This window comes from Crocodylus porosus, unplaced genomic scaffold (genome assembly GCF_001723895.1).
Source record: "Crocodylus porosus isolate Cpor-Errol unplaced genomic scaffold, CroPor_comp1, whole genome shotgun sequence".
Lineage (NCBI taxonomy): Eukaryota > Metazoa > Chordata > Crocodylia > Crocodylidae > Crocodylus > Crocodylus porosus.
Window position 1 is genome coordinate 58,981,044 of NW_017728943.1, and position 12,132 is coordinate 58,993,175.

Below are 12,132 nucleotides of genomic sequence, written 5' to 3' on the forward strand. Positions count from 1 at the left end.
TGCACTGAGCCTTCTGTGAATTTTAAAACATATAACTCAGCTCTCAAGCATTTCTTTTGTAAATATTGATAATGGTTTCAAGTTCTTTATTAAATAACTTTTTAATGAGGTTGAGGACAAAGAACTATTTTTTCACAGTCTCATGAAGATAAGAATCATAACATATCCTTCTGTACCATGGAACACATGCTTCTCAATGCCTCATTGTGCAGTGGAGGTTTCCCCTCTTTTTAAAAGTTTACTTTGATGAAAAATGCAATTAGAAGTAGTAAAATTTAAACTAGGTTCCAGTGAAATTTCTGAAATTGCATGCAACTCTGACAGCCATGCACACTGGTGTATTAGGACAGAAGCATCAGAAAGCTCCCTTACATGCTTTAATCAGATTTGATCAGAAAAGAGCCCTACAACTACCTTTTAATAAGGTTCATTGCACAGGCTATGTTATCTAAGCAATATTTATTATCTATATCTTCAGCAGAATGCATATCTATACACTAAGAACCATAGACAATAAAATATTATGTAGGAGATCACTAGGGGACATTTCTTGGGAGAGGTTTTTAATCAGTTTACAGGAACGGTCAAAGGACTGAACAGGAGTTTCCTTTTCTGTGCAGGCTGTAAACGGCTGATGATAGGTAGCCAATGGGAAGTTTTTAGTGTGGCTTGGAAAATATTAACTTGTAGGAATTCTGACCTCTGTCTCCAAGATGGGGCTCAGAGGGCTGATGTTTGCTAGGAGGTATCTGGCTCTCTAGGTAACTGCAAAATTTCAGTGGAAGTTATTTCCCTTTTACAGATTTCAATAATGAGTCTGAATATGTAGCCATACATTAAAACAAATATTCTATACAACTCATTTTCTCTATTATACATAAGTGTTTATCTTTTGAACTGGAAAATGTTGCCCCAGGCACGAAATATTCCAGCCAGCTGCACTTTGCTGAAATACGCTGTAGATTCTGTAGCTTGCTTTTCCATTCAACACTTAAGAGCATTTGTATATGCTAAGCTGAATTAAAAGCCAACTAGGAACATATTATTAGTCCCCTGGTATCAACCATTTTTCTCACATAGAAGCCTTTCAGTGCTAATAATCATAATATTTCCCTATACTAGGTTTATTGACAGCTTGAAACATTAATGAAGATCCATTTGAAACGTAAATGGTCAGTCTTCTGTGCACATTTATTTATAGGGTCCATGCAGTGAGTCTTTGAGCTGTGATGGTAAATGGAAGCCTAGATACATACACAAAGCTTGAATTTATGTGTTCTTTAAGGGCAAGAGTGTGACTTTCTCACTGCCCTGAGCTGTGCTGCCACAGGAAGAGCCCCAGAGGCATCCTGACAGAGACACTCCGACCTGTAGCTCCTTCATTGCTTCTTCCCTGCTTCTAGCCAAGGACAGCAGTAAGTAATTTGTGCTTGACCACTACTTGTTCAGCTGTGCCTTCCTGGAGTAGAGGGTGAAGGTAAAACCCCATAGACCTCTTTTGTGGGGGACAGGGAGTCAGGTGAAACAAGCCAGAAAGAAACCCCTGCTTATGCCTATGTGCCTTAACTCAAGATCCTGATAAGCCATGCAGAGACTAAAGGGAAGCTCACACACCTTTTCACCTTATTCATACAGTTGGCCTCATTCAAGTAACTGGGGCTGTTTGTGGAAGAGTTACTGCTGGGGTCTGAGGTCTTCAAGTGTGACGTTCTTTTGGAGGCAGCTTCCTGTTGCAGAATAACATCTTGTAAGAAAGAAAGAATTTTGTATTACATAAAAATGAAGTGCAATCCTATTGTTTTGCTTCTTCAGCTTGAAGGACATCTCTCTTAAGTGAGAGTGAAAGAAGGCCCCTTAGGGATGGAAAGGAGCTTCTGTGGATGAGATGGGTAACTGGCTGAGTTCTTGTTGAACTGATTACTTTAATGCTACTGAGATCTGTTTGTGGCATTAAAAACATTTTGGTAGCTAGAGCCTTAGATAAGCATTATTTTGGTCTTTCATTTAAATATAAATATATAATTTTTACTGAGCTGCGTGTTAAAAGAAACAACCCAGCTTCCACCTTTGTCATTCTGCCAACAAATGAGAAATGTCCCAGGTGAGCACCTGCAACTCTCATTAAAGTCCCTCTAACATGGCCTCCACCCAACAGTCTGCTTGCCACTCCTAAAAACTTTCTTATGATAGCCTTTCATTTTCCCACTGGATTTACTGCCTCAGAACATAGATTACTTGTCTTGCTATCTAGGATTTCCTTTCTTTTGAACAGAAACATAAAAATACAAAGAACATATAAATGCAAATAATGTGAAAATATTGTGTTTGATTCAAACCCATATGGTCCAAGTTACAGCTAAATGTCTGACCTTTACTTAGTTTTGAAATGTGATACCTTGGCTGTGCAGATGATCATATTACATGGGAAAAGTTTGGAAGCTCTTGGAAAAACACTGGAATATTTTTGGCTTTTGCCACACGTTTAATACTATGTTTTTTTAATGTACTGATTTAGTGGATATTAATACTCAGCAATTCTGTGTGTTAAGATCCAGTATTTTTTAAACTTACACTATTGATGATGATGATAATGTATACACTAAAAAATGTACTGTGCACTTAAGAGATAATAAATATGTGGAAGACAAGATGCTGCCCTTACTCTGTAAGAATTTGATTCTGCTCCTCTAGATGTCAGAGGAACTTTGCTTTGAATTTTGGAGGTGTCCTAAATATACATCTCTTATGATATGATTTGTAGAGTATACATATTTGCAAATTTTCAATGATTTGAAATTGTCTCACATAAGTCCCCTGTAAAACCGTACGAAGCAATAAAATTTAATACATGCATATACTTACTACATTAAAATTAATGGTTCCATTTCCAGATCACCTACCAACAGTGTGCTTAAGTGAAATTAGATCTCATGCAAGGTGATTGACAGCAAACTGCTTCTTTAGCCACTGAACAAATACGACAAAGACAGCAGCAGCAGTTAAAATTTCAAACACTTAATCATAAATGCAATGTATGTGTCACAGTGCTGACCTGAAAGGCCCATTACTAGGGCTGAAGGGAACATTCTTTCTCCATGTTTGCTGAATCCCTGTCTTTTCTGGTGAGGATGACCACAAGTATGGTAAGTAAAGACTTGTTTTGTGATGTGAATACTTGCTGTATAGGACATGCTTAGTAGCTCTGTAAGGAAGGCCCCCAAAGCAAATGATTTTTCCCTCCTTCTTTCATCGTAGAAGCCAGCAGAGTTTGGACTTCCATTTGCATCACAGCTAACCAAATTCAAATCAAAGAGGTGTCACAGGATGACAAACATGTTTCACTCAGTCTTTTTATTCTCAATCACTCATTTGCCAGTTATCAGTTATATAGCTTCCTCCTCAGTGCTCCATTGAGTCACACACACAGACTCCTACAAGTGGTAAAATGTGTTAGTCAAGTCCAGGTACATAGCGTCAAAAATCACACTCAAACCTGTCCAGCAAGTCAATGCTTTATTTGTACTTGTATCTATCTAATTTGCATTCCAGTTAAGTTTTTGAAGGCTCTGACGTACCAGTATCTGAGTAAAGACACTTCTTCTGTAACAGTGAACAGAACAGAGGTGACAAAGTACTGTCGAGACTAAGGCTGTCAATTAATCGCTATTATCATGCGCAATTAAATACAAGAACCAATTAACATGTTTATTTTTTAATGTTGTAACGGGTGCATCTTGGGGCTCACTCTCATGTCGGCCCGCCCACTGGTCTATGTAGGACAGTCTGCTTAGTCTTGCCTGCCATGACTTGCTGTTTCATAAACAGGTGTAAAATGGGGGAGGCTGCCCATTTTAATGCCCTGATCCCAGGGGACGCTGTCCACAGCTCTGTACTGCCCCTAGACAATGGCCCTTGCCTCACAGATGGCATCCAAAACAAGTTCTTAACCTTTGACCCAAAGTTGGCCTCACTGTGTTTGAGGGCTTACTGGGGTCTTGGCCTCTGGGAAAGCTGCAACCTCAGGTGTCCATAGCTTTACCATGGCCTATCTGCCGCCTCCCTGGGGCTTCAACTTATGCCCTCCTTCTAGGGTCATCCACCTATGCCCTCTCACTAGGGCTTTCCAATTTATTATTACACATCCAGCTTAAGGCCGAGCCAAACTCAGTCTTGTGCTGGGCCTCTCACTGGGCTGCATATGTACCACCACCTTCTCACTGGGGCCTCTAACACTCCACCCTCTCTCACCAGGCCTCTTTCATACTGCCCTACCTAGGGCCACTCTCAACCTGCCATTGCTCCCTGAGCTACCCCTCCGGGCCATTGGGCTTTAACTACTTTCATTCTGACCAGTGCACACAGAGCCCTTTGGGTCACTTGAGCTTCCCTACTCTACATGGCACTGCCTTTGGGCCTTACAGTGGGTTGACTCTGCCCCTAGCCCCTCGCTGGGCCTTTCAGTCCCCCTTTCCAGGGGCCACTGGGGTCTTGGGCCCCCCTGTGGGACTCAGGTGTCACGCTGACTTACCCAGCCCCTTGCTGGAGCCACACTACTGCCCCAGTCTCTGGGGCCAACCAGGGTCTTACCCTTCCATGAGGCTCACATGTCACATAGACATACCTGGCCCCTTCCTGTCCCCTCACTGGGACTACTCTAACTATATGTCTCCTTACTGGGGCTTCTGGGGTCTTACACGCCATAGGGCTTATGTGTCCAGAGACATGCCTGATCCCCATGCCTGTCCCTAGGTCTGAGTATCCCACCAGGGTGTGGGGGCTGGGATTTTAAGGCACACCTCCCCACCTTTTGCAGGAGAGGCAACTGGCCTGGCATTTCAAGGGAGCTCCCCCACCACGGGCAGCCCCACCAACCCATCCTTCCCCAATAGGGTGTAGTTTCACGTGATACCCAGGACAAGGAGGCTCCTGCCATCCCCACAGCTCCTGCCCTTACCTCCCAGGAAGTTCTGAGCATCAGCTCAGCTGGATGTTGTTGTTCTGGCTGCAGCAGCAGACTGCTGCCCCAACCTAGTGGGCCTGGATCTAAAATGGCTGCCTCATCAGGGCTGGCCCACACCTTAAAGTTTGGTGTCTTAAAGTGGCAGACATCAAAGGTGCTCTACCACCCACCTTCCCCCTTAAAATGGCTACCAGGCAGGGGTCTCCCTGCTGCTCACCATGTAGGCTTATCTGTGACCTGCAACAGCCCATTAAGTAGCAAGCACCCCGATGCTGCTCTGCCAAAAATGTGCTAATTGTGTACACGGTTTTGGAGCCCCCATGCCTGGGCTCCTCTCCACTGCCATCACCCCCACCTCTGGGCTGCACAGCAGGGCAGTGGTGGCAGTGCACTGGGAGCCCCAGTGTGGGCTCTGGGCTGCCACACCAGGAAGGCGGGGGAAGTGAAGGGGGGGACACACAAACAAAGACACACAGACCCCATGTGCAAGTGTGCAGCCACAGGAGGCTCCTCCAGGGTCATGGGGAAGGTAGCCCCTCGCTGCTCGGGAGGCATGGGGAGCACTTGCCCCCTGATTTTTTCACAGGGCAGAGGTGGGCTTCCTGCTGCAGGCTAGGGCTCTACACCCTGCTTCCATTGCCCCAGGAGCCACACAATGCCACATTGTGCCTCCTGCCGCTAGATAGGCAGGGGGCCCTGGCACAGCTAGTGTGCAGCTTCCAGCGCAAAGGCAGCAAGGCACAGAGCCCTGGCCCACAGTGAGCAGCCCACCTCTTCCCCACGTATAAATCAAGGGAACACATGCCCCCTATGTCTCCCTCAGGGGTGTACACAGCAGCGGAGAGCTGCTCCCTCCCTGCGCCCCTGGATGAGCCACCCACAACTCCATCTCATGACCCACCCCGGCCTTGAGGTCCCATTCATTCCAGCCCCTGCCCCTGTCCCTACCCCACTCCCTCACTCACTGTGACAGCCTCGATCTGCTCCCCTGCCCCTTCCCTCCCCTTCCCTCCTGCCTCTTCCCCTCCACAGACTTACTTGCTAGGTGCTGCTGTATATGCCACCAGGCTGCATTCCTGTAGGGTTACAGTATTTTGAGTCTCAAAAAAGAGGACACCTGTGGGGGAGGTAATATGATTTGTGGGGGGGCGGGGGCAGAGATATGCCTATGCCTTGATCTTGCAACTGAATCCCAAGCCGCAGTCCCTCCAGCCCTGCTGCTGCCCCTCACTCTTGACCCTTCTGTGGGGACCCCCCCTCCCCGGGCTCCAAACTCCAGACACACACCCACACATCCCCACACCTTCACAAATTCACCACACGCACACATGCCCCACCCACACCCCAACCATACAGAGTACCTGCATAATTTTGCGTAATTTTGAGTTTTTCTGTGCATAATTTTGATTTTTTATCTGTGCAATTAAAATTGTGATTAATTGTGACTAATTTTTTAAATTGCACCACTAACTGTGATCAATTTTTTAAATTGTTTGACAGCCCTAGTTGAGACACAATGAGATGCTGATAGGAGAGAGAGTTCTCTCTTGAATGTTCATACATAAATACGGATATACCTAAGTCTCACTGAGGCGAAAGAAAAATCACGGGCCATCCACTGCACAATAGCATTTTTGCTGCCTCTTCACAGCCGCTCCCCCTGCCACTAATTGGCCAAGAGGGCTGCCCATTGTGTGGCCCACCCCTCGCCAGTGATGGGCAGGCCTCTTGGCTAATCTGCAGTGGGGGAAGGGATGGCCACCATCTTTGCTGTTCTCATTCATGCCAGCAGCTCCTCCTCTCTCTTTCCCTGCCCAGCTGGCCCACTGGGGAACCAGCATTTTATTTTTACTAAGTTTTTTTCCTGGCAATTGCATGCTAAAATTGCAGGGATCACCATTTTTGTGGGGTTTGCAGAAACCACTTTTTTCTGTGGTTTCTGCAAAAAATGTAAAAGTGCAAATAGGGTAGATATTGTACATAGAATTTTAATACTCAGGCACATCAAGGCTGTGGCCTGCCTAGGGGAACACATAGGGCCTTCAGTGCCCTCTGGCTCCCTGGTCTGTGTGCCCCATCCCAGGGCACAAAATGTCCAGTCTTTTATAGCCTGTAAACAGGGGCTGCTATAGAGACAGCCCAGCCTTGAAGCAGAAGAGACTCCTAAGTTGCAGCCTTGGAGCAGGCCTCAGGCCATCCCCTAGTGGCTGAGCAGACCCAGGAGCAAAATTTGCTCCCACGTCACATCTACATATGCGTTAATGAGCAGTAACTGATTGCACTTAAATTTGCTACCTAGTTTTGCAGGTAGCAAATTTAAGTACAATTAAGGGTTTTTACTGTACAGTAAGTGCACACACATGTAGACACAAGTGCTTATTGTGCAGTAAACTAGGCAACTGCACAGTAACATGTCTTGTGTAGACACACCCACTCAGTGTAAGATGGGAAGTAAGTCCAAGTTGCACATTTCCTATGCTCTAACCACTAAATAAAAGCTTGGTACCTTCTTCTGCCTTTTAAAGGAAAAAAAGTCACAGATGTCATCATAGCCTGATCCTGTAGCAGCTGTGTTAAGCAGGCAGAAGTCAGGCATCTCAGTGTAGCTAGTGGATGGAATATCTAACTTCTGAATCCATGGCAGCAGAGATTGAAACCCAGGATTCCCTCTCGCTGGCCTACAAAGTCAGGCTTCCTCTCAGTTGCTTTTTATGACTGAGGTGTTAGAATCCACATAAATCCCGTCAGGTGGACTTGGATGTCACAAGAATGACTTGGATTATTACTTCAAGCCTGCCTATGTCTTGTTTTAGGTGCCCAAGGCTTACTGGATCTAATGTGCTGTGACCATATGACTTCCAACAGGTACCTGAATCACCACACACTGTAGTTGAAAATACTATGGATTTTTATGAAGGATCTTCAGATCTGCTGAGGAGGGGCCAGATCAGAGCAGAGTTGTCAAGGAAAATAAATATGAGATGGGAAAAGGAGGCTAAAGGCCTTTTCTTACAAGTCATAACTTAGCTGTAACTGCACTGACCAGCTGTCTGTCCTGTCTTCTTTTCGTTGGATATAATTCCCATTGTCTTCAGTGGAAATAACACATGCTCAGCAATGAAAGAACAGGACATCTAGAATCAGCAGTGTACCCATGTATTAACATTTTATGTATAGAAAATTCTATGTATTCCTGCCTGGCAGCACCCCAGTGGCACTGCTAGCCCCTGCTATGCCACGCAGCACCCAGGGAAGTGCCGTTGGGGCCAGCAGACTGGCAAAGGCTACTGCAGGCTGCTGCAGTCTCTGCTCAGCCCTTTCAGTCCCACAGGGCTGCCTACAAGTTGCTTCTGGCAGTAGGGCCAGTGCCACCTGCTGCAGCACACCCCAGCAACCCGCCCTGAGCCTACAGATGCTGCACGGCATACCCTCTTCTATGCGGCTGACTGTCCCTTGCCATGCCCCTGTACTGGGTACTGCTAGCAGCTGCCCAGGGCTGGTGACACTGGGACAGGTATATGATGGGGGGGCAGTGATATGCCCATGCCTCTACCTCTCAAGACTAAGCCACCACAAGCACCCAGCCTACTGGTGCCCCTCACTCCTGACCCCCAGCCAGCCCCTTGTCCCCCCCAGCCCTGCTGTCCACACAGCTCACATGCAAGCACACATACTCTCTTTGTCTCTGTGTCTCTCTCTCTTACCTGCAAACAGCTTTCCAGGGCCCATGCACAGAGCATGTGATCCTCCAGCAGCCAATCAACTTGCCCCTCTAGTCCCAGCCCCAAGCAGCCAAGCTGGAAATGCACAGGAAAACAGAGGTAGAGCAAAAACCCATGCATTTGCTCACATTTTAAAAACCTGCCCAGACAGGAGGACAGGGGACCAAAAAAGAGGACATGTCTGGGAAAACCCAGACATATGGTAAGCCTAGCCAGAAGGACGCAGGCAACCTCGTGGCACTCTAGGGTGATGCGGGGGTGCTGCACCAGTTTGAGCAGGGTGGGTGTTCCAGCACCCATATTCTTGAGGCCATGTCAGGTGGGGTGCAGAAGTGAGGGCATGACCGGTTGCTGTGGCAGTGCTGCATCAAGGTCAAAGCTTTGTGGGCAGAGTGGGTCGCCAAGATCAAACACAATCATCAGTCTGACCATGCCCACAAGACCATGCTCATTATGCAGCAGCTGACCAGTATTTTGGTGCCCTAGAACCCAGGCTGCAACCGTGCAGTTTATACCAGCATGGGTTGCCTACCCAAGCCCTTGCCCTGCCTTGCCCTGGAACTTCCGGTGACATAACAGTGGAGGAGGGACCCTCGGGCATACAGCATCCCATCCCACCCAGCTTCCCAGCTGCAGCCTCCACCAGCAGCTTGGAGAGCCCTGGTCAGCACCTGTCTTGACAGCTGTGCAGCCCCAGGCCCCACCATGAGCACGGGCGACTGGTGCTGCCTTAGTCAGGGGGGCATGTGCTCCCCCTGCAACCAGTCCCACCGACCGGGGGGGGGGGCCATGGGCCAATCTTGCTGCCCAGGGAGTGGGGTCCCCCTCATTGCTGATCCTGCAATGGCCAATCATTGTGGCAGATCACTGCAGCCACTTCTGGGAGTGGATGCGGCCACTTCTGGGAGCAGCTGCAGCAATTGACCGGCACTTGCAGAAGAAGCACTGGCACTCCCACCTGCTCCCCCTCCTCATCACCTAATCAGTGAGCACAGCCAGTCAGTAGGTGCACCAGCACTGTCACCACTGACCATGAAGAATGGCCTACCATGTCACTGGTGGCCACCAGCAGTGCCAGCTCCTCCCCGGGGGGACCCCCAGCCCCAGTACACTGCACCCCACATGCTAAGGACACTGGGCACAGCTGCACATCTTCACCAGCTTGGAGGACCCCGTCAAGCTGCCAGCCACACCATCCCTAGACATGTAGTAAGACCTACACTAGGGGAGGGCCCTCCCTTTCCCTGCCCCAGCCCCCACCCCTGCCCCCTTCCTGCCTAGCCCACTCATACTCTTCTGACCCCAGGTTCCCCCCAACAGCATGCAGAGAAGTGGGAGAGAGTGCAAAATGTTATAAGCAGCCCATGCCTCCCCAGCTGGGTAGGCATAGGTCTCTCACACCCTAAGGAAGATGGTGATGTTGGTAGTGATGTCCTGCTTGGCAGCAGGGGACAGAGACATGTAGCACTTCCACAGGTAGCCCTCCAGGCAGCAGCTGAGGTTATGGGGAGCCTGGGCTTGCCCCCTACACCATCAAAACTCAGGGTCCCCAATCAGGGGCATAGGTGTACCCAGGGCAACATGAGGATCAGCAGCAGCAGGGCATAGTGGGTTGGGCACCCTTCAGCCTACACAAATAACTCATCGCACACCACCTGGGCCACATGGAGCAGGGGCATGCTCAGAGTGCAGTAGCAGCATGAGGGCTAGCCCTGGGAGCAGGAGCAGGAGCACAGGGTACTGGTCATCACCACTGCCAGGGTCAGGAGCTGGGGCAGCCATAGCACAGGGAGGTAGACTGGCCACAGAGAAAACTACTGCATGCTGTCTCTGTACTTGCCATGCTCCTGAGTGAGGAAGAGGCTGGCCAGAGAGCAAAGTGGGGCTGGCTTTTAAAGAGGGCTGCTGGGTGCTGGCATCTGCAGCCAGAGCCTGGAGTTCTTTCTGGTGGCCACAGGGGCACACTGCAGGACTTCAGGGAACTGGAAGCAAATCTCCTACCTAATCCTTGCATGTGTAGACACCTACCCCAAAATCCTTACTCAGCAGTAGCTTATTGAACAGTAAATATAGGCTGGAGTAAATGCATGCAAAGACACATACCCAGTGAATTTAAATCCACATCTTTTTCCCCAAAAAGTTATTTCAGTTAGCCCAAGAGAGCAGGATGTTTGCAACAACTTGGCAGCTGCAGGAAGTGGTGGCAGCAAGGGAAGGAGTGGCCATGCCAGAAGCAGCAGTAGCCTACCTTCAGAGCAAGTTGTGCTAATTTGGCCAGTCACTTGTAAAAGATTGCCAATCCTGGGTTAGGATATTCAAGTGTAGAAGGAAACCTGAGGTTCCAGTCCCTACTCCGTAGACTCTTTCTATATTTTATGTTACACCTTTCACTGGACAAAATGCAGAAAATTCTTGGAGGAGAATTCAGGCCTTCCCCTTCCTAGCTAACTACTCTAAGCACCAAACTACAAAGTAATTGGCTCGATTTCTGTCTCTGGCCCCATGAATAGGATCACAGAGTTATAAGAATGTAGGGCTAGAAGGGACCTTACAAGATCATCTAGTCCAGCCCTCTGCTCAGGGTAGGACCATCCCTGACTAAACCACACCAGCTAAGTATCTGTCTAACCTGGTCTTGTAAAAGTCCAAGGACGGAGATTTTGCAACTTCTCTGGGTAGCTTGTTCCAATGCTTGACCACAGTCATAGTCAGAAAGTTTCTCCTAACTTCCAACCTAAATTTCTCCTGCTGAAGTTTGAGGCCATTGCTCCTAATCCTGTCCCCTACAGTCATGGAGAAAAGCGCATCTCCATCCTCTCTGTAATCTCCCTTCAGGTATTTGAAGACTTATCAAATCCCCCCTTCAGACTTCTCTTCTCCATACTAAATAACCTTACAGTCTTCCTCATAAATCATTTTTTCCCATGACCCTAATCATTTTTGTTGCTCTCTGTTGGACTCTTTCCAATCTATCTATATCCTTCTTGAAATGTGGAGCCCAAAACTGGACATACCAGTTAAGCCTCACCAGTCCTAAATAGTGTGGAGTAATCACTACCCTTGATTTGCAAGTAGCACTTCTGTTGATACAACCCAGTATGCTGTTTCCCTTTTTTTGCAACAAGAGCACACTACTGGCTCATATTCAGGTTATGGTCCACAGCAACCCTCAAGTCATTGGCGATGTGTAGGGGGTGCACACAGGTGCACATGCACCCCCTGAGATTGGCTGTGCCCCCCCAAGCAGGGACTGGAACAGTTACCCCCCCCTCTGGGCCCCCTTAGACCCCAGGGGAGGCGCACCTAGGCCAAGGGTTAGTGAGGAACTAGTTAGGGAACTTCTGGAAGGACTAGATGTATTCAAATCAGCTGGTCCGGACAATCTCCACCCTAGAGTACTGAGGGAATTGGCTGAGGTCATTGCTGGACCCCTGGCACGGCTTTACAAGC

At 48.3% G+C, this 12,132-nt stretch overlaps 1 long non-coding RNA gene across 1 annotated transcript in view; it reads left to right on the top strand.

The window, feature by feature from the left end:
• LOC109319672 overlaps positions 1-12,132 on the top strand; it is a 58,686-nt gene continuing 46,554 nt past the window's right edge. The window contains exon 1 of the long non-coding RNA XR_002103582.1: positions 1-1,415. This is a non-coding gene — a long non-coding RNA (uncharacterized LOC109319672). The remainder of the gene's footprint in view (positions 1,416-12,132) is intronic.